This window comes from Equus caballus, unplaced genomic scaffold, assembly GCF_041296265.1.
Source record: "Equus caballus isolate H_3958 breed thoroughbred unplaced genomic scaffold, TB-T2T haplotype1-0000035, whole genome shotgun sequence".
Taxonomy (NCBI): Eukaryota; Metazoa; Chordata; class Mammalia; order Perissodactyla; family Equidae; genus Equus; species Equus caballus.
Genome location: NW_027221806.1, coordinates 1,007,939 through 1,031,030, shown reverse-complemented (window position 1 = coordinate 1,031,030; position 23,092 = coordinate 1,007,939). Strand labels below are relative to the sequence as shown.

Sequence of the window (23,092 nt, the reverse complement as noted above, 5' to 3'; positions counted from 1 at the left end):
TTACTATAGCTTTGTAGTATATTTTGAAATCAGGGATTGTGATGCCTCCAGCTTAATTCTTTTTTCTCAGTATTGCTTTAGCTGTTTGGGGTCTTTTGTTGCCCCATATGAATTTTAGGATTCTTTGTTCTATTTCTGTGAAGAATGTCATTGGGATTCTGATTGGGATTGTATTGAATCTGCAGATTGCTTTAGGGAGTATGGACATTTTAACTGTATTTATTCTTCCGATCCATGTGCACGGAATATCTTTCCATTTCTTTATGTCTTTATCAATTTCTTTCAATAAAGCCTTAATAGTTTTCATTGTATAGGTCTTTCACCTTCTTGGTTAAATTTATTCCTAGAAATTTTATTCTTTTTGTTGTGATTGCAAATAGTATTGTATTCTTGAGTTCTCTTTCTCTTAGTTTGTAATTAGAGTACAGAAATGCAAATGATTTTTGCAAGTTCATTTTGTACCCTGCCATTTTTCTGTTATTGTTGATTATTTCTAATAGCTTTCCAATGGATTCTTTAGGGTTTTCTATATATAAAATCATGTCGTTTGCAAACAGTGAGCATTTCACTTCTTCATTACCTATTTGGATACCCTTTACTTCTTTTTCTTGCCTAATTGCTCTGGCTATACCTCCAGTACTATTTTGAATACGAGTGGTGAGGGTGCGCACCCTTGTCCTGTTTCTGTTCTCAGAGGGATGGCTTTTAGTTTTTCCCCGTTGAGTATGATGTTGGCTTGGGTTTGTCATATATGGCCTGTATTATGTTGAGATACTTTCCTTCTATACCCATTTTATTGAGAGTTTTCATCATAAATGGATGTTAGATCTTGTGAAATGCTTTCTCTGCATCTGAGATGATCACGTTTTTTATTCCTCATTTTGTTAATTTGGTGTATCGCATTGATCGATTTGTGGATGTTGAACCATCCCTGTGTCCCTGGTATAAATCCCACTTGATCATGGTGTATGGTCCTTTTAAGATTTTGCTGTATTCGGTTTGCCAGTATTTTGTTGAGGAGTTTTGTATCTCTGTTCATCAGCAAAATTGGCCCGTAATTTTCTTTTTTTGTGTTATCCTTGTCTGGCTTTGGTATCAGCTTGATGTTGGCCTTGTAGAATGACTTACGAAGTATGCAGTCTTTTTCAATTTTTTGAAATAGTTTGAGAAGGATAGGTATTAAATCTTTGAATGTTTGGTGGAATTCTTAAGAGAAGCCACCTGGTCCTGGACTTTTATTTTTTGGGAGGATTTTGATTACTGTTTCAATCTCTTTACTTGTGATTGGTCTTTTTAATTCTCTATATCTTCTTGATTCAGCTTTGGCAGATTGTATGAGTCTAAGAATTTATCCATTTCTTCTGGATTTTGCAATTTGTTGGCATATAGTTTTCATAGTATTCTCTTATGATCCTTTGTATTTCTGTGGTATCGGTTAATTTCTCCTCTTTCATTTCTAATTTTATTTGAGCCTCCTCTCTTTTTTCCTTAGTGAGTCTGGCTAAGGGTTTGTCAATTTTATCTTCTCAAGGAACTAGCACTTGGTCGTTGATCCTTTCTACCATTTTTGTGGCTTCAATTTCATTTATTTTTGCTCTAATTGTTATTATTTCCCTCCTTCTGCTAACTTTGGGTTTTGTTTGTTCTTCTTTTTCTATTTCTGTTACGTGCAGTTTAAAAGTGCTTACTTGAGATTTTTCTTGTTTTTTAAGGTGAGCCTGTGTTGCTATGATTTTCCCTCCTAGGACCACTTTTGCTGCGTCCCATGAGTTGGTGTGGTATAATGTATTTTCATTTTCATTTGTCTCCAGATATCTTTTGATTTCTCCTGTAATTTCTTCAATGATCCATTGGTTGTGCAGTACTATGTTGTTTAGCCTCCACATATCTGTCACTTTCGTAGCTTTTTTCTTGTAGTTGGTTTCTAGTTTCATAGCATTATGGTCACAAAAGATGCTTGATATGATTTCAGTCTTCTTAAATTTATTAAGGCTTGCCTTCTTTCCCAACATATGGTCTATCTTTGAGAATGTTCCATGTGCACTTGAGAAGAATGTGTATTCTGCTGTTTTTATATATGTTCTATTAAGTCCATCTGGTCTAGTTTTTCATTTAATTCCATTATTTCCTTGTTGACTTTCTGTCTAGATGATCTATCCATTGATCTAAGTGGGGTTTAGGTCCCCTACTATTATTATGTAGTAGTTCACTTCTCCTTTTAGGTTTGTTAATAGTTACTTTATGTACTTTGGTGCTCCTATGTTGGTTGCATCCAAATGTGTATTTCTTATTGTAAATTACAATATCACAATGATCAATCTGTTGTTCAAAGTGGGGTTTTGAAGTCCCCTGCTATTGTTTATTGCTGCCTATTTCTCCTTTTAGTTCTGTTTATATTTGCTTTATATATTTAGGTGCTCCAATGTTGGGTGCATAAATATTTACAGTTTTTGTATCCTTTTGATGAATTGACTCCTTTATCATTTTGTAATGGCCTTTGCTGTCTCTTGTTACAGTCTTTGTCTTCAAGTCTATTTTGTCTGAGAATTATGCTACCATAGCTTTTGGTTTCCCTTTGCATGTAATATCTTTTTCCATCCCTTTACTTTCAGTCTGTTTGTGTCCGTAATGCTGAGATGAGTCTCTTGTAGGCAACATATATTTGGGTCATGTTTTTTACTCCTTTCAGCCAAAAAATATTTACATTTAAAGTAATTATTTACATGGATGGACTTACCATGGCCGTTTTGTTGTTTTCTGGTTGTTTTGTAATTCTTCTATTCCTTTCTTCCTCTCTTGTTCTCTTCCTGTGTGATTTGATGATTTTCTCTATGGTATACTTTGATAACTTTCTCTTTGTCTTGTATATCTCCTCTAGCCTTTTACTTTGTGGTTACCATGAGGCTTACTTAAAACATACTTGCCTGCTCACTCCATGTTGAACCCTGAGGGGATAGCTCTGGTGAGTGCTGCATTCCTGTTAAGAATGCTTATTTATTTGCCATAGTCTTGTGGGTCCTGTGGACTCAAGCCCATTGGCTTTCAGAGCTAGGTGTTTTGGGAGTCTGTCTGTTTGGTGAGAGTCTTAAAATTTGGAGCACTAGATGTGGAGGTCAAACCCTTTGCTTCTCAGGGAGAAGGTGGAGTTGGGGATTCCCTTCTGACTGTATGGCATTGTGGCAGGGGTGGGGATTATGATGAGAGTGTGTCTCAGCCTTTCCTACCTGTTTCAACCTGGGTATTTTTGCATTTGTCCCGTGTGTACGAGTCGCTAGTCTAGTTTCTGGATCTCTTTCAGAGAGAATGCTCCAAGTGTAGCTGTACATTTGGTGTGTCTGTGGGAAGAGGGGAGCTCAAGATCCTCCTATATCATCATCTTGGTCAACACTTGGGGGAGAAAAAAAAACAATTTTACAGTTTTATTTTAAGTTAGCCTAAGCAAAACTGTTAGAAGCAACTATTAGGACTATATATATATATATTTTTTTTTTCCACTGACATAGCCAAGTAAAAAGTCACTTGGATTGTCAACTAGTTTAATTTTAATCTGCATCTCTTTAGTGGACATTTGTACTCACTGGCAGCCAAGCATCTGAGCCCCTTATCTATGTGTGGGGGTATTTCCTACCTTATGAGTTTTGGTGATAGGCACAGACCACCTCCCTATGTGGAATCTTGGGGAAAAAACCCAGACATTTGTTTCACTATGCTTTGCAGCTAGCAAATAGGCATGTGACCTAAGCTGAGACTTAGATGCTCTTGTCCTGTACTTTGAATTAGAAGCTAGTAACACAAAGAAGTAGGGACTACAGAGCTTCTATTGTAGTTGGAAGCAGTTGCAAGAGCTGCAGCAGGATTGAATTTTAATGCCAGTGATGCCAGGGGGTGGTGTTCACTGTCCAGGAGTGGAACTGGTGCAGTCAGTGGTGTTTAGTGTTCACCAGTGCTGGCAGTGGTGTTCTTAGGAGGCTAATTATGGCTTGATTTTGACTATGATGCCACAGCTCCCTAGACTTCCTTGTTCTTGCCAGGTGCCAAACGTGCTTCCTCAGCCTTGTTGACATGTTTGTTGGTTACCTGATTTTCTTTTAATAAATTTATTTTCTGTTTAAATTAACCAAAGGAGCTTTCAATTTCTTGTAACTTAAGAATCCTAACTGATGCAGTTTTCTTTTCTAGTGCAGGTAATTGAGAGTGACTATATTTGGTAAAACATTTAGACATATAGTACTATTTAGTAGCATTGGTTGCCTTAATAATAATTTAAAATGTTCTTTTTATGAAATTGCCTTTGACTTATACGTTAGGATCTTTTTTCACTTTCACTGTGGTCTAGTATTAGTAGGCTAATCTAGCAATTGGTCTTGAAATCCTAATTAATTTTTCCTTAGGCACATAGGAATAGGGATTATGGAGTACATAGAATTTGGTGAGAGCCATAAGAGCGTCCTGGATAATGGAAAATCAGCCTGGAGTAAAATCACTTGATTTATACATATATGAAGACTGTGTTTAGGCTTTGGCTAGTCCCTAATTCTATTGATCTTTATAATGTGGGAACTTCTTATAGAATTGATTTTTCTTCCTACTGTCTCTGTAATCTGGATTGTTTAATACTGCTGGCTCTGTCATACTTCTTATATTTCAGGACTTTGAAAAGTCACTTTGCTTTCTCTTTTTTTGAGGAAGATTAGCTCTGAGCTAACTGCTGCCAATCCTCCTCTTTTTGCTGAGGAAGACTGGCCCTGAGCTAACATCTGTGCACATCTTCCTCTACTTTATACGTGGGACGCCTCCCACGGCATGGCTTGCCAGGCGGTTCCATGTCCAACCCTGGGATCCGAACCGGTGAAACCCAGGCTGCCAAAGCGGAATACGCACACTTAACTGCTGCACCACCGGTCCAGCCCCCACTTTGCTTTCTTTGCCTTAAGTTTTAAAATGATGGAGAATAAACTAATCTCTAATGTCCTCTCTAGCCTTAGCGTTTGATGGGTCAATGAAATGTGATTTATTTCCTTTTTCTTTTCTAAAGTTTGAATGCCAGCAGTGCACTTATGCTGCGTGGATCTGGGCAGATCAAATTCTTTGCTCAGTGAACTCAAAATGGTCAATTAAGACATAGCTATTTGGAAGTATGTTAAAGTACAAGTTCAGTAAGTACCAAAGTCTGGGGGTATTCAGTAACTGTCATTCATGTAGTTTATGAAAATCATTTGGAAAATGAACAGCTTTGTATATTCACAGTTGAAATTCTTGGAAGACAGTATAATATCTGGTTGAAAACTTCAAAACCAAAATGCTTAGGTTTCAGTCTGGCTCTACCATTTATTAGCAGTGTGACCTTGGGCAAGTTACTTAACCTCTCTGCATCTTAGTTTCTTCATCAGTAAAATGGGGATAAAAATAGAACCTACCTTACAGAGTTCCTGTGAAGATTAAATGAGTTTGTACACGTAAAGTATCTGAAGTGTCTAGAAAGGTGCAAGACATATGGTACTCATCATTAGCAATTATTATTTTCATGTTATTATATAATCTCATGTAGCTAAAATACATTTTGTCATTTTACTTATAATTCTTGTATAAATCTTGAATTTGAGATCATAGTTTCATGTATATCCAAAAGATTTATTGTGCATATCCGCTTATCTTGTCATGAATGTTTTATGGCATTCTACTATTATTAATAGAGCAAATAATTTATAACCATTAAATATTGCACTATCATGGGATTCGTTGCAGTGTTTGGCACAGAGATCATAGTTGTGAAGCACATCCATAAAAGCTAGCTGTGTTTTAAAGAAGTTATGAGATTTCAAGTATGCATAGCTGATATAGTAATGTAACTGAATTGCTCTAATAATAAACTTAACATTTCTTTCAATCCTATATAGATTTTGGTCCTTTCTCTACTTCCTGTTGATAGAAGTAGAATATTGAAATACAAGGAAAATTAAAATGGCAGCATTGACCAAGAATAGTGCTATCATATGAGAATGTTTCAGTGGTACCTCCTTGCCAATGCATTGATTTCTCATTGCTTATCTTGATTTTATAATTCAGATGTATTTTATGCTTCATTATTAATGATAGGTGTAGAGTCTTTCTTATTAGCTCTTGGATTTTCTATCTAAGAAAATTTTGTGAAACAGTATATACTATAACATTTGAGAACATTTTCATAGTTTCTTTTCATAAAATAGCATAATTATCACTATACTTTTAGATTTTAATTCCAAATCTTTAATTCAACTAAAATGACATCATTTTATTTTATTTATGTATTTATTTTGGTGAGGAAGATTGGCCCTGAGCTAATATCTGGTTCCCATCTTCCTCTTTTTGCTTGAGGAACATTGTCCCTGAGCTAACATCTGTGCCAATCTTCCTCTATTTTGTATGTGGGATGCTGCCACAGCATGGCATGATGAGCAGTGTGTAGGGCCGTGCCTGGGATCTGAACCCAGGAACCCTGGGCCACCAAGGTGGAGCATGTGAACTTAACCAGTTTGCCACCAGGCTGGCTCAACAATCATTTTAGAGACCATTTCTTTAATCATTGTGTTTTTTATCCTGTTTCCTTTTTCAGGACCAGGGTTCTGATCAAGCAGGAAAGGAGAAAGCAAAAGGTAAAGAGAATATGTTTATTTGTGTTAGCTTTATGAAAAAAGTGATCTTCTAAAGCATTTTTCCAAGGGTAATAACTAAGTGAAATTGGAAGACTCTCTTCCTTTAGCCTTCTCAACCTTGTAGATAGGTTGATAACCAACCATTTTGCTTAGGCAGAGACTTAAGGACCTTGTTGATTCTTGTTGTCATTCTAGTTCCAAGATGTATCCCAAGTCTGATAACTTCTCACTACCTATACTATTAGCACCCTGATTCAAATCGTCATCATTTATTGCCTAGAGTAGTATAATGGCCTTATAACCTACCACCTTTTTTTGTTTTTTAATTACATTGATCATTACACAGTAAAGTTGAGCACGTATGTACATTACAGCTCAGCAGTATATATCTGAGTGAAACTCTTCCACTTGTGAACTTTGAGACATGTACAAGCTTGTTTGGATATTGTTGTTGTTAAGTAGCAAACAAAAAAAAGAGAGAGAAGGAGGAGAAAGAGAGAAAGAAGGACGGGGAGGAGGAAGGAAAGGGGACCACCCAAATGTCCATTAGCAGTAAAATGGTTAAGCAAATAGTGGCATACCCAAGTAATGATGGAGCAGTGAAAATGTTTCAACTACGCGTAATTAGTGTGGATGAATCTCAAAAACATAAAGTTGGATAAAGAAAGCAACTCACAGAAGAATACAAGCAGTAAGATTCCGTGTACAAAAAGTTCCAAAACAGAACAAATATGTTCGAAGGTAGTAAAATTTAAAGAAAAGCAAGGGAGTGATTATTATGAAAGCAGGATAGTTGTTAACTCAGTGAATTGATGCTTCATTGTAAATTTAACTTGTATTTCCTTGATTACTAATGAGACTGACTATCTTGTCATTCAGGTTTCCTCTTTTGTCAGGTACTTTTCCAAGTAGTTTTTTCATTTTTTATTTGAGTTGTTTGTCTTTTTCTTATTGTGTCTATGTATTTAGGAATTATTTGTCAGGTATATTTGTCCTTTGGCTTTTAATTTTAGTTTTTCAATCCTGTCTTTGAAGAAAAGTTCTTAATTTTAATGTAATTGAATTTATCACTGTTTTTCTGCTTTATCTTTTACTCCTTTGTAGTCTGTGACACAGTGGTTAGTATGATCTTTTAAAGGCACAAATCAGAATTTATCATTCCCCAGCTTAAAAGCCTCAATTGCTTTTCATTGCTCTTAGAATGAAATCTGATTTTACCAAAGTCTAAAAGAACCAGAAGGATCTGCACCCTGCCTGCCTCTCTGACCTTGTTTCTTACTACTTGTCCTATTCATTTTATTTCAGCCACACTGACCTTCTTTCTGCCACTGTTCTTTGTCTGGAATAGTCTCCCTCGAGATATTTGCATGTCTGGCTTGTCAACATTTGAGTCTCAGCAAAAGTATGTCCTCTTAGATTGGCCTTCTCTGATCACTACATCTAAATAGCTCCCTGCCCTCCAAATGCTGTCTCTCCTTTACCCTCTTTAATTTGTCACTCTTTCATAATCCTATATTTTCTTAGAAATTTGTTTATTCTGTCCCCCCATTAAAATATCTTCATGAGAAGAAGGATTTTACCACGTTTGTTCATTTTCTATCTCCTGTGCCTTGAACTCTCTCTAGCAATAACATAGACACTCAATAATAAATAAACTATGAATGAAGGCTGTCCCAAGACTGTTTTTAAAAAGTAATCTAACTCTATCTGGATCATTCTTTTGAATATTTGTCAGAAAGGGAAAGACACATGGCTCTTCCCAAGGTGTTGATCTCTAATCGTGTCACTTTTCTCTTCTTTGAAAATTTCATACCTTCCTTTACCTCCCCAAACCTCTCTTTCCCAACACTATTCTTTATCCCTTCATGCTCGTTAAATGACCTTGTATCATAGTTCAGAGGAAATAGAAGCTATCAGATGAGAATTATCTCAAATTTCTACCACCAGTTCTATAAACCACCTTCCTTCTTCATCCATCTTCTCTTTCCCTCCTCTAACTACAGAAGTAATTCCCTCTGATCAAAGGAAGGTCTCTCTGTCTGTGATCTGGATTCCATTTACTTCCGCTTTCCATTGATATTTACACATACTGAATTTTCTCCTATTAGACAAGTAAAGGTGTCTCTGGGTCCTTTCTCTTTCCTGCTATGCCCTTTCACTCTCATCTCCCATTTGTTCCTTGGTCCACTTCACTGTACAGCTCTTACTAGTGTCAAAATTGAACTTTATAAATCATACAGACAGAAAATCAATAAGGAAATATTGGTCTTAAATGACACATTAGACCAGATGGACTTACTAGATATATGCAGAGCGTTCTATCCCAAAACAGCAGAATACACATCTTTTCAAGTCGGTCGGAACATTTTCCAGGATAGAGCATATGTTAGGCCACAAAACAAGTCTCAGTAAATTGAAGAAGATTGAAATCATATTAAACATCTTTTCTGAGCACCATGGTATGAGACTAGAAATCAACTACAAGAAGAAAACTGGAAATAACAAAACATGGAGTCTAAACAACATGCTGCTTAACAACCAGTGTGTCATTGAAGAAATCAAAGAGCAAGTAAATGATACATGTCTACCTAAGGAAGTAAGAAAAATCTCAGATAAACAGTCTAATCTTACAACTAAAGGAACTAGAAAAGGAAGAACGAACAAAACCCAAAATTAGTAGAAGGAAGGAAATCGTAAAGATCAGAGCAGAAATAAATAGAAACTGAAAAAATACCATAGAAAAGATCAATGAAACTAAGAGCTGGTTCTTTGAAAAGGTAATTGATAAACCTTTAGCCAGACTCATCTAGAAAAAAAAAGAGGCCCCAAATACGTAAAATCAGAAATGAAAGAGAAGTTATGTCTGACACCTCAGAAATGCAAATATCATGATATTACTATGAACAATTAGATGCCAGCAAATTATACAACCTAAAAGAAATAGATAAATTCCTAGAAACATACAGTCTTCTAAGACTGAATCAGGAAGAAATAGAACATCTGAACAGACTGATTACTAATAATAAATTGCCTCAGTAGTCAAAAATCTCCCAAGAAACAGAAGTCTAGGACCAGATGGTTCCACAGGTGAATTCTGCCAAACATTTAAAGAATTAATACCTGTCCTTCTCAAACTATTTCAAAAAATTGAAGAGGGAGGAATGCTTCCAAACTCATTCTATGAGGCCAACATTACCCTGATACCAAAACCAGACAAAGACACTACAAAAAGAGAAAATTATAGGCCAATATCCCTGATGAATGTAGATGCAAAAATCCTCAGCAAAATATTAGCAGACTAAAATCAACAATACATTAAAAGGATCATACACCATGATTAAGTGGGATTTTTTCCTAGGCATGCAAGGATGGTCAGTATGCACACGTTAGTCATTGTGATATGCCACATAAACAAAGCAAAGAATAAAAATTGTATGATTATCTCAATAGATGCAGAAATAGCTTTTGACAAAATTCAACATCCATTTATGATAAAAATTCTCAACAACGTGGGTATAGAGAGAACCTACCTCAACATAGTAAAGGCTGTATGTGACAAACCCACAGCTAATATCATATTCGATGGTGTAAAGCTGAAAGCATTTCTTCTAAGATCAGAAACAAGACAAGGATGCCCACTCTCACTACTTTTATTATATTGGAAGTCCTAACACAGCAATTAGTAGGAAAAATAAAAGCCAGCCTGATTGGAAAGGAATAAGTAAAACTGTCACTGTTTACTGATGACATGATACTTTATACTAAATATATATATATACTTTTTATTTTATATATATTGTTTATATATATATACACACACACACTAAAAACTCCACCAAAAATTATTAGGATAAATGAATTCAGTGAAGTTTCAGGATACAAAATTAATATACAGAAATCTGTTGGGTTTCTATACACTAATAACGATCTATCAGAAAGAGAAATTAAGAAAACCCTCCCAGGACAATTGCATCAAAAACAATAAAATACATAGGAATAAATTTAACCAAGGAGAAGAAAGACCTATACTCTGAAAGCTATAAGACATGGATGAAAGAAACCGAAGACAAATAAATGGAAAGATGTATGTGCTCACGAATTAATACTGTTAAAATGTCCGTACTACCCAAAGCAATCTACAGATTCAATGCAACCCCTATGAAAATACCATTGGTATTTTTCACAAAACTAGAACAAATAATCCTAAAATTTGTATAGAACCACAAAAGACCCAAAATAGCCAAGCAATCTTGAGAGAGAAGAAAGCTGGAGGTATCACATTTCCAGATGTCAAACTGTACTACAAAGCTATAATAATCAAAACATTATGATACTGGCACAAAAACAAATGCAGAGATAATGTAACAGAATAGAAAGCCCAGAAATAAACCCACAAATATATCGTCAATTAATCTACAACAAAGGAGGCAAGAATATTCAGTGGGGAAAAGACAGCTGTTTCAATAAATGATATTCGGAAGACTGGACAGCTCTAGGCAAAAGAATGAAACTGGACTACTTTCTTTCGGTATGTGTAAAAATACACTCAAAATGGATTAAAGACTTAAACGTAAGACCTGAAACCATAAAACTCCTAGAAGAAAACTTAGGCAGTAAACTGTTTGACATCAGTCTTAATAATTTTTTGGATCTGTCTCCTCAGGCAAGGGCAACAAAAGCAAAGATAAACAAATGAGACTACGTCACACTAAAAAGCTTTTACACAGCAAAGGAAACCATCAGCAAAATGAAAAGGCAATCTACCAAATGGGAGAATATACTTGCAAATGATATATCTGATAAAGGGTTAATGTCCAAAATGTATAAAGAGCTCATACAACTCAATATCAAAAAAATAATTCAATAAAAAAATGAGAGGAACTGAATAGACATTTTTCCAAAGACATTTACAGATGCCCAACAGACATGTAAAAAGATGCTCAACATCACTAATCCTAAGGGAAATGCAAATCAAAACCATCAAAAGACAATAAATGTCAAGTGTTAGTGAGGATGTGGAGAAAAGGGAGCCCTCGCGCACTTTTGGTGGGAATGTATACTGTTGCAGCTACTATGGAGAACAGTATGGAAGCTTCTAAAAACATTAAAAACTAACATATGACCCAGCAGTTTGACTTCTGGGTATTACCTGAAGAAAACAAAAACACTAATTTGAAAAGAAATATGCACCCTTATGTTCATTGCAGCATTATTTGCAATAGCCGAGATGTGGAAGCAGCCTAAGTGTCCATCGGTGGATATATTGGTAAAGAAGATGTGGCATATATTTATTCAGTGGAATATTAGCCGTAAAAAAGAATGAAATCTTGTCATTTGTAGCAACATGGATGGATATAGAGGGTGTTATTCCAAGTGAAATATGTCAGACAGAGAAAGATAAATATCATCTGATTTCACTTATATGTGGAATCTAAAAAACAAAACAAATGAACAAACAAAACAGAAACAGACTCATAGACACAGAGAACAGGCTGGTCATTGCCAGTGGTGAAGCTGGTGGTAGGTTGGGCAAAATAGGTGAAGGGGATTAAGAAGTACAAACTTTCAGTTATAAAGTAAATAAACCATGGGGGTATAATATACAATGTAGGGAATATAGTCAATAATATTATAATGACTTTGGTGACAGATTGTTGGTAGAATCATTGTAGTGATTATTTCGTAATGTGTGTAAATGTCAAATCACTACGTGTACACCTGAAACTAACATAATGTTCTATGTTAACTAAAATTCAATAAAAAAATTTGAACTTTATGTTATTCAATTCCAAAGATATTTTTCATATACTTTAATGTGTCATCATCTGCTTTTCCATAACCTTCATCTTTTTTGTTTTGGTGATACAAACTTTATTTAGCACTTCATGAAGTGAACAGTCTTCTTTCAGAGAACTGCTGCCCGTTCCCTTCATCTTGAAACAAGCTCTTCCCTTGCTTCCTTTGACACGTTCTTAAGATTTTATTTGTCTCCCTGGCTGCTCCTTTTAAATGTCTATTTTCAATTTAAAATTTGATTGTCTTCTGGAAGTTTTCTATTTATCTTCTAATTATTTTTTACTTGTCTCTACCAAATGAGACTTGTTAAAAAAAGTTGAGCCTAACAACAAAAAATCAAACAACCCAGTCAAAAGATGGGCCGAGGACATGAACAGACATTTCTCCAAAGAAGATATACGGATGGCCAATAGACATGAAAAGATGCTCATCATCACTCATCATCAGGGAAATGGAAATCAAAACTACACTAAGATATCACCTTACACCTGTCAGAATGGCAAAAATAACCAAAACAAAAAGTGACAAATGTTGGAGAGTTTGTGGAGAAAAAGGAACCCTCATACACTGTTGGAGGGAATGCAAACTGGTGCAGCCACTATGGAAAACAGTACGGAGATTATTCAAAAAATTAAAAATAGAAATACCTTATGAACCAGCCATCCCATTACTGGGTATCTATCCAAAGAGCTTGAAGTCAGCAATTCCAAAAGTCCCATGCACCCCTATGTTCATCACAGCATTATTTACAATAGCCAAGATGTGGAAGCAACCTAAGTGCCCATCAACTGATGGTTGGATAAAGAAGATATGGTATATATATGTATACACACACACACACACACGCGCGCGCGCGCGCAATGGAATACTACTCAGCCATAAAGATGGATAAAATCGTCCCATTCACAACAACATGGATGGACCTTGAGGGTATTATGTGAAATTAAATAAGCCAGATAGAGAAAGACGAACTCTGTATGACTCCACTGATAGGTGGAAGTTAAACATATAGACAAAGAGAACTGATTGGTGGTTACCAGGGGAAAGGGGGGGTGAGGGGAGTGCACAAAGGGTGAAGTGGTGCACCTACAACATGACTAACAATAATGTGCAACTGAAATTTCACAAGGTTGTAAACTATCATAATCTTAATAAAAAGTTAAAATACCACACAAAAAATATTTAGAAATAAACTTGATATCCTATAATATGAAATATGTCACCAAAAGCCATTGGAAGTCATAACTATACATATAACATATTTTAAATATTTTATCAATCTGTCTTTTATACTCATGCTTTAGTACATTTTTTACTAAATAAAGATTTGCTTGTCTTAGATATCCCCATAGGAATTGTATGTGGAGGTCTAACTGTCCTAACAACTTTGATAATGTGCTAAAAAGATTGGAAATGTGTTTTGAATTTATTGTTTATTTGATATCAAATAATAAAATAGTGAAATTGTCTGCAAAAGTTACCCCCCCAAAAAAAGTTGAGCCTAACCTTGTCAGGTAAATTAGTTACATACCTTTGTTCTCTCTAGGAAAAGAAAGATCAGAGGTTATCATGATGGATAGATTATGAGGGTTCAACCTCTTCAGCCGTGTCCCCTGGAGTAAAGGCTTGCTCCCTTCATACACAGTGTTTGTACTGTTCTTCTTCATTCCTGGAACATTATCTTCCCACACTCTGGCTAACTCTGACTCATCCATCTATCTTAGAAAAAAGTCATTTTCTAAGAAAGCTTCCCTCTCCTCCTGCCCTCCCTCTGCCAACTCTCCCCACATCTACCTGTAGTTTACATACTCCTGATGCTCAGTTGTAATTGTTTGTGTCATTCTCTTTCTGATTATGGTCTTATCCTTCACAGAGTACAGTGCCTTAGGAAATAATATCTTAATTCCAAGACGCTGTCAATTATATGATCCAGAGTCATGTTTTTCAAAGGGGAAAAATATTTACATCCTGAAGGTTCTGTCATTTCATTGCTGACCATAGTGTGATCTTTTTAAAGAAGCCCCAATGTGGAGCTGCACATCACTCAAACGAAACACTTTTTTATCTGTGGTTAAGTTTGCATAAAAATGCAGCATTTACTTTTTTGCTTGATAGCTGGCAAGTCTCTTACAGTTCTTATGTTTTTTAGAATCTTAAAAGTCTATTATTAATATTCTGAAATATTAATGTGATAAAACCTTAACTTCTTGGAAAAATGATACTTCCTCTTGCATTAAATTTTTTACCATCTTGGACTTTTTTCACTTTTTATATCTCACATTTATAATCACGTTTATGCCATTGTGTTATGAGTTATATAGTGAAGAAGATGTTTTCACAATTTGTTATAGTGTCTAATACATAATAGTTGCTCAATAAACAAATTTTGAACAAATGCCTTTGAACTTCTTAAATTAAGGATGTAATCTGAGAGAAAAAGAATGAAAATAAGAATAATTCTGCTCAATCAGAAATAAATACTGAATGAAAAATGATAATTATTTACAAGTCTGGTATAAAAGAAAATCTAGGAGTCATGGGGAGATAACAGAATTAAGTTAGCTTTGGCTGCAGATAAGTTCTCACATAGCTTCTTTTTGTTTTTCTCTTCTCATTTCAGTTGACTTTTATTGGCACACAGCTATGCGTATCTTTAGGCTTTTTATATCTGTGGTATAGCATACTTTGCAGAAAAACAAGTTTTTAGCCTATCGCATTTGTTTTATCAGGTTTTTAAAAACGTTCCACATTCAGATAATTTTTTTTAATCTTTTGATACCTGGGAATGGCTTTATACAGTTCTGTTTTAAAGGCATTACGCTTAACAAAAGAAAGATTATAAGAAGCTGTAATTTAGAGTCTTTGGGCAAACTACAAGTTATCATGATTCATTTTAATTTACATGTAAACATGTAAAGGAGGTGTCACAGAAATATAAAAAATATCAAGTCAATTATTTAATAGCATTATTGCTTTTTATTATTGATGATTCTGCCTGAAACTATATGGTTGCTAGAAGAACTTTTTATTTTTAATTTTTTTAGGAATATTTTGAAAAGAAAAGGTTAAAATCAAAAATGAAATTACGGGGAGTTTTATCCCCTGTCAAAAATTCTGCTGTCAGTTTAGACCTCCTTAACCTGTATATGGTAAATCAGATATCTTGCCAGAAGAAAAGACCTGGTAAGTCAGCCTCTCCAGTAACATTTTGTTTTGAGTCTGATGTGATCATAATGTTTAGTTTTCCAATAATTTTGTAATTTTAGAACTCAAAGGATGTGGAAAGTAATTTTAAAACTTGATTGCCCTCTTAAATTAGAAGCTTTGTTAGTCTCTGCTTAAAATGTTTTATTGTTTAATCCATTTATTTTTTTTTAGGTGGTGTGTTATATAAAATTAATTTTATAAGGTATGGTTAAACTTATAGCGTTGTTTCAATTATTATGTTATTTTGTCTAGGCAGATAGTTACCAAAGTTTGGCTAAAGAGCAGGGAATAAATATCTTTACTGTCTTATCCTATTTGGAGAATTTGTTTGAAAGGAAGAGCTGAACAAGTTTTTGCCTCAATGATTAGTTTCCTATCTCATAACTTGAATTCCTTAGACATTCTTGGGATGTTAACTATAGTAGTCTAATACTTCAAAATAAAGTTCATTTTGGCCTGCACTTTGATTCTTCAAGTAAATAAAAAGTTTAATCAGAGTATTTTTTTCTCTCTCAAGGAAACTTGTGTCTGATATTTAATTTTTAAAACAAGTGCTAAAATGAGAGCTTAAGAACTGAGTTCATAAAAAGGGATTGAAATTGATCACAGTATTGTTAGTGTCTCCTCTTTTCCTTTCTGTGCTATTTTTGTTTCTCCACAGATGACAGTTGTCACAAGTAAATGTAGTCACACTTTAGTAGAAGTAAATACATTATTAATAAACTTTAGGAATAAAAGTTTCTGTTGTAAATATATTTGCTATATTTAGTTCTTTTTCTTCATTTGTGTAATAGTGTTATCAGCTGTTGTCACCATGTCTTACATTAGATCCTCGGATCTTATTCATCATTTTGCTGAAAGTTAGTACCCTTTTCCCAACCTTTCCCTATCCCCCAGTCGCCAGATCCTGGCAACCACTTTTCTATTCTCTGTTTCTATGAGTTTGACTTTTTTTTTTTTTTTAGATTCCACATGTAAGTGATACCATGCAGTATTTGTCTTTCTCAGTCTGGCTTATTTCACTTAGCATAATGCCTTCTAGCTCCGTCCATGTTGTCACACATGGCAGGATTTCATTCTTTCTCATGGCTCAGGAATATTCCATTGTATATATACACACACACATATACACACCACACCATCTTTATCCATTCATCCATTGATGGACGCTGAGGTTGTTTCCATATTTTGGCTCTGTGAATTATGCTGCTGTGAACTTGGGAGTGCAGATATCTCTTTGAGATCTTGTTTTCATTTTATTTGGATATATACCCAGAAGTGAGATTGCTGAATCATATGATAGTTCTATTTTTAATTTTTTGAGGAACCTCTATATTGTTCTCCATAGAGCTTGCCCCAATTTACATTCCCACCAACCATGCACAAGGGTTCCCTTTTGTCCACATCCTTGCAAACACTTCTTACCTCTTGTCTTTTTTTTTTTTTTACTTTTTGTGAGGAAGATTGGCCCTCAGCTAATATCTGTTGCCAATCTTCTTCTTTTTCTTTCTTTCTCTCCCCAAAGCCCCAGTACATAGTTGTATATCCTAGTTGCAGGTCATTCTAGTTTTTCTATGTTGGATGCTGCCACAGCATGGCTAGATGAGCAGTATATAGCTCTGTGCACAGGGTCTGGACTGGCGGACCCTGGGCCACTGAACTGGAGCACACAAACAACTATTCGGCCACGTGGTCAGCCCCCTCTCTTGTCTTTTCGATGATAGTCATTCTAACAGGTGTGAGGTGATGTCTCATTGTGGTTTTGAATGCATTCCCCTGAGGATTAGTGATGTTGAACACCTTTTCATGTACCTGTTGCTCAGTTGTATGTCGTCTTTGGAAAAATGTCTGTTCAGAGGGTCCTCTGCTCATTTTTTAATCGATTCTTGTTTTTTGATATTGAGTTGTATGAGCTCTTTATGTATTTTGAATATTAATCCCTTATCAGACAATATGATTTGCAGGTATTTTCTCCCATTCTTTAGATTGCATTTTCATTTTGTTGGTGGTTTCCTTTGCTATACAGAAGCTTTTTGGTTTGATGTAGGACCAGTTGTTTATTTTTGCTTTTATTCCTTTTACTTTTGGTGTCAAATCCAGAAAATCATCATGAAGACTGATGTCACGGAGCTTATTCCTTATGTTTTCTTCTAGGAGTTTTATGGTTTCAGGTCTTGTATTTAAGTCTTTAATCCATTTTGAGTTGACTTTTGTGTATGGTGTAAGATAGGGTTCCAGTTTAATTCTTTTACATGTGGCTGTCCAGTGATGTATTTAACTTTATATATTTCCTTTCTCCCTCACTCTGTTTTCATTCATACATTGAACATATGTTTTTTGAGTACTTACCCTAAGTATTGTATTGGATTCTGGATGTAGAACAGAAAATAACAGGGGCAGGACATGCTGCTGTAGGGGAGGAAGAGAATTCCTCTATCTCTTGTAGGTTCTTCTGGCTGGGCTATGAATTAAATTGACATGAGACAGAATAAAAGGAGAAAATCAAACAAAGCTTTGTAACATGTATCATGGGAAAAATCCAGGAAAACTGGTTAACTCCCAGACTGGCTAAGGTTGTCATCTTAAATACCGTCTTTGGCTAAAGACAAAGGAGCATGTTGGGGGTGGGAGGGAGTCAGTTATGGGAGATTACCAGAAAAGGACAGTAAACAAGAGAAAGGTTATTATGCGGATTTAAGTCCTTGCCTTCTGCCTTGATAGGAGTTTCTGGACATAAGGACATCCCCCCTCTTCCTGGTACAGAGAGGGAGTTACCTTTACAAATGGAGATTTCCCTTACAAATGTAAATGTGTTTTACAGAGGGTAGCTTCTACTTTTCAGAGCTTCTCGCCTGTCTGCAGTTTCTTAAAAGTAATCAGCCCCAAATAATCCTCATGCCAAAGAGACACATTTTGGGGTGGCCAATTCTGATCCCCCACACTACCAAAAAATAAGGCACCTTGGCATATTGAATATTTTGAGCTGAGGAATTTGAGGAAGCAGCATGTGCAGGAAGGATTTTCATGTGAGAGGTGCCCTCGCTATACCCCAAGAAAAGGAACGTTGTTATCTCCAACGCAGAGGGAACACCGAGAGGACTCTAATGAACAGACCTTGCTGTTTCCCTCAGTTTACTACACTTAGCTGATACCCCTTTTTGTCCTGTCCCATTTCCCCAGGACTTTCCGCTCTTCATCAAACCTAGCTTAAAAATGCTCAGGTTTAACCACTTTGGGTCTTCATTTCCTTACAAAGTTTTCCACATAAAACTTATATTAAATAAATTTGTATGCTTTTTCTCTTGTTAATCTGTCTTTTGTTACAGGCCCCCAGCTGATAATTTAGAAGGGTAGAGAGAAAAGATTTTTCCTCCTCTACCAAAGCAAGATTTTATTAGTTAGGACTCATGACTGCAAATTACAGAAACTTGAAAAATATATATTTACTTACTTACTTAATGTTGTGGACTGAATGTTTGTGTGCCCCCAAAATTCATATGTTGATGTGATATTAGGAGGTTGGGCCTTTAGGAGGTGATTGGGTCAGGAGAGTGGACCCTGATGAATGGAATTAGTGCACTTGTAAAAGAGACCCCAGAGAGTTCTCTCACCTCTACCACTGTGTGAGGACACAGGGAGAAGACAGCTGTCTGTGAACCAGGAAGCGAGCCCTCACCAGACAGCGAATCTGCCAGCACTTTGATCTTGGACTGCCCAGCCTCCAAACTGAGAAATAAATTTCTATTTTGTATAGTTCACCCAGTCTATGGTAGTCCGTTACAGCAGCCTGAACGGACTAAGACACTTAACTGAAAGGAAGGGTAGTGGTGCCTCTGGACCTCAGAGACTGCTTGAGTCAGGAAATTGAATACTACCAAGATTCTTTTTCACTTCAGATACTAGTTTTATTCTCTCAGACTGTCTTCATCAATGAAGCTTAAAATGTGACATTAAAAAACTAACATTGACAACTAGAAGCTATGTACCAGGGGGCTTTGGGGAGAAAAAGGAAAAATAAAATCCAAAAAAACCCCACTATGAACTGACATTGCTCATCTCTCCAATTTCACCACCAGGGAAATACTGAGAGCTGCTTCTCTGATTCTGAATTTTTTAATTCCGCTGGAAGGAGGTTGCCTTGCTCTGCTGGTGTCAGGTCTCAGCGCTGGAACAATTACTTATAACCAGAGGGGTGTAATACCATTATTGAGTGGCAGGTGGTTGCCACTAAACCAATTATTTTTTCCAGGGAAGCAGGGTTATATAAGAAGATAGAAGCTCTCCACTGCAACTCTGTAGTTTGTGCATGTGTAAAAAGCATTTCCTGGAAAAGGATCATAATTAAAAGTACTAAGCGGTCAAAATAGTTATATCGTCTATAAGGAGAGACAAGGCTGCTGCATCTAAAGTTTAAAAATCTAGTGAGGGAGATAGAGTTAATCAAGTACAGTAAACTATGGTAGGTGCTATAATAGAGAACATATGTAGTGCTATGGGAAAGTGTAATATAGCAACTGATACAGTCTAGGGGTTAGGGGAGTTTTGAAGGAATCAAAAAATAAAGCAAAATTTCGGGGCTGGCCCCGTGGCCGAGTGGTTAAGTTCGCGCGCTCCGCTGCAGGCAGCCCAGTGTTTCGTTAGTTCGAATCCTGGGCGCGGACATGACACTGCTCATCAGACCACGCTGAGGCAGCGTCCCACATGCCACAACTAGAAGAACCCACAATGAAGAATACACAACTATGTACTGGGGGGCTTTGGGGAGAAAAAGGAAAAAATAAAATCTTTAAAAAAAAAATAAATAAATAAATAAAGCAAAATTTGTAGGGCCCCTTTCATGAGGAGAATGTAAGATGATGAAGAAAAAGATGATTTGAATTATCTGTGATAGTTGCTAGTACTGTAATGTCTTCTATCATGTATAGAATATAGGTGGTTTTAGTAAATATCTAAGATGTACATTTACTTAATGACCATGGTATATCAACCAGTGCTTTTAAAAGATTTTATTATTCATTCTTAATTTTTAATTGCAACTTTTTCATTATAGAAACTGTGAGAAAACCGATCATGTGAATATGAATAGAGACATAAAAATGCCCCTGAGAAAACATGATTTAGAACTTCCAATGTCGCCTCATCTTGTCCCGTCTAACCTCTGCATTGATGATATGGAAAACAAGTAGGTTTTAGCTAGGTTGCATATTATTAGGTATTTGAAAGAGTCATTATCAACTCTGTTTTATTCATTGGAAAATGTATAAAGGGATTATCCTAGCTCCAGTTTTTGTTTGTTTGACTGTTAGCAGTATTATTAAACTATTAAGACCTTAGTCAATGAACTAATATCCATGCTAAGTGTTCTTTGGATGCATAGTTTGACTTTCCTTATCATAAAAATCTCTCTCTAGTAATAATGTAATTTTTATAAAACACAGTAATATTATAACCCTGGAATGATTTACTTAAGAGTTCCATATGTTTTCATATTTGTATAGAACAGTATGAATTTTAAATATTTATAAAAGATAATCAATTTTATTGCCACCTATGTGTTTAACTGTTACATTTTCTTTTCATTAGTTTACACTATCAAAGACAAGGCAGCAAGGAAGAACTTGGCCCAGTTAAGGTGAGAGTTAAACAAAAATTTTTTTAAGTTATTTTAACAATTGTGACATGCCACTGTTACCCAACCAGGTTCATTTTTGCCCGCCGCCCAGAAAGCCAAACACTGAGATGACGAGATAGCAGCAGAGAGAGGGTTTACTCACAAGGTAGCCATGTGAGGAAGCGAGCTCATGAGCCTGAAATTTGCTTCCCCGAAAAGAGAGACTCAGGGATATATATGGGCCGGGGTCAGCGTGGTCTGACATGTGGAGAGAGGTGATTGGAGGTGAGGAGAGGTGAGGTAATGATGAGCTGCACAAGCGTAGTCAGACTTGATGCCTCTTCACAGGACCCATGTTCACAAAATGGCGACATCAGCATGATCTGAGGGGAGAGTTTTTAGCCCCTTCAAGTCACCTGTCGGACATCTCCGTGGGCCCAGTTGATGAGTTGGTGGTCTCAACTGGCCTGAAGTGGACAAGGAGTTCCAATTCCTGAAAAACAGCTCACACACGCATTACCATGGTGATGCAGGCACCAGGAAGATGTTACCTATAGGAGCCTAGCGGGAGTCAGCATATTGCCTAAACAGCACAATTAACAATGAGTGGGTTAAACAGCTAAAAGCTATAATCAGTAATTGCAAAAGGGAAAAAAACTTTAATTCCTAGCTACTTAATCATCAGTGGCTCACTTTCTGCCAGTTTCACCATCAAGTGATATAAATTTTTTGAGAATCAGAGAAAATTAGTTATCCTTTAAAAAAATTTTTAGTCTTTAAAATTGTTCTTTTAGAAGTTTTTAATGTAAGAAACCTATACCTTAAGAATATTTTAACAATTGCTTATGAGAAACCCTTTGGAGTTCTGGTAATGTAGACTAGGCCTTTGTGTGCAAAGCATTTGATTCTGCCTGTCACTGAAGAGCTGCAAAGGATAATTCATTTGGGGAGTTCTCCTTTGGGTTCATGTGATCATTGAGCGATTCATGTTTTCAAACGTGGTGACCCGACTGTTTTATTTTATATCAAATTGTGATTTTCAATATTCATGTTGATCCCAAGATTATTTTTCTTTCAAAGTATATTTCAAATAATTATTTTTTAGCAAATAAGACTTTAATCAATTAGAAAACACATAGATTGTGATTAAAGCTTGAAATGTGAAAGTCCAATGCCATATTATTAATTATTCTTTCCTTTGAATAGCCAAAGTTAAGCTACGTCAGAAAGATAATGGCAGTGATACTAAAATCTCTTGGAAATCTTTCACCTGAATTGTAGATAAATGAAACTTAGATTTCCTGTCATTAGGAGATGACATGCAGGTATGGAGCTTGAGGGTAGAGGGGACCATCGGTGAGAAAGGCAGATGGAAAGGAGCTCAAGTATAATCTTAGTTGATAACCTCTCTTGTCTTAGTAAGGACTGTCAGTTACTGATGACTTGCCTTTACTTGGGACTTTTTCTCTAACTCGTGACCTTTTTCACTTTTATTTTAACTTTCCTTGTCTCTAGTTTATATATTTTGGCAAATCACATGATTGTATCTTCTTTCCTGTAGTCCTCACAAGTCATGGACTCATATCCAATGTTCGAACCTCAATTGAGCAGAATAGAAAACTGCAGCTTCACACCACCATCTTTGTCAGCAGAATTAGCTTCTAACAGAGATATTACAGGACAAGATTTTATTCCCAGAATAGTGCCTAGTCCTCAGAAAGTTGCATATGAAAAAAAAGCAGAATGAACAGGTACCTTTCTTTTTTTAAATACAAGTCTTTATTGAGTTAGATAGGTTACAATCTTGTGAAATTTCATTTGTACATTATTGTTTGTCAGTTGTGTT

At 35.8% G+C, this 23,092-nt stretch overlaps 1 pseudogene; it reads left to right on the top strand.

Annotated features, from left to right (window-relative positions):
- The window catches only part of LOC138922036 (regulator of DNA class I crossover intermediates 1-like), a 74,528-nt pseudogene that overhangs the window by 10,516 nt on the left and 40,920 nt on the right, over nt 1–23,092 (top strand).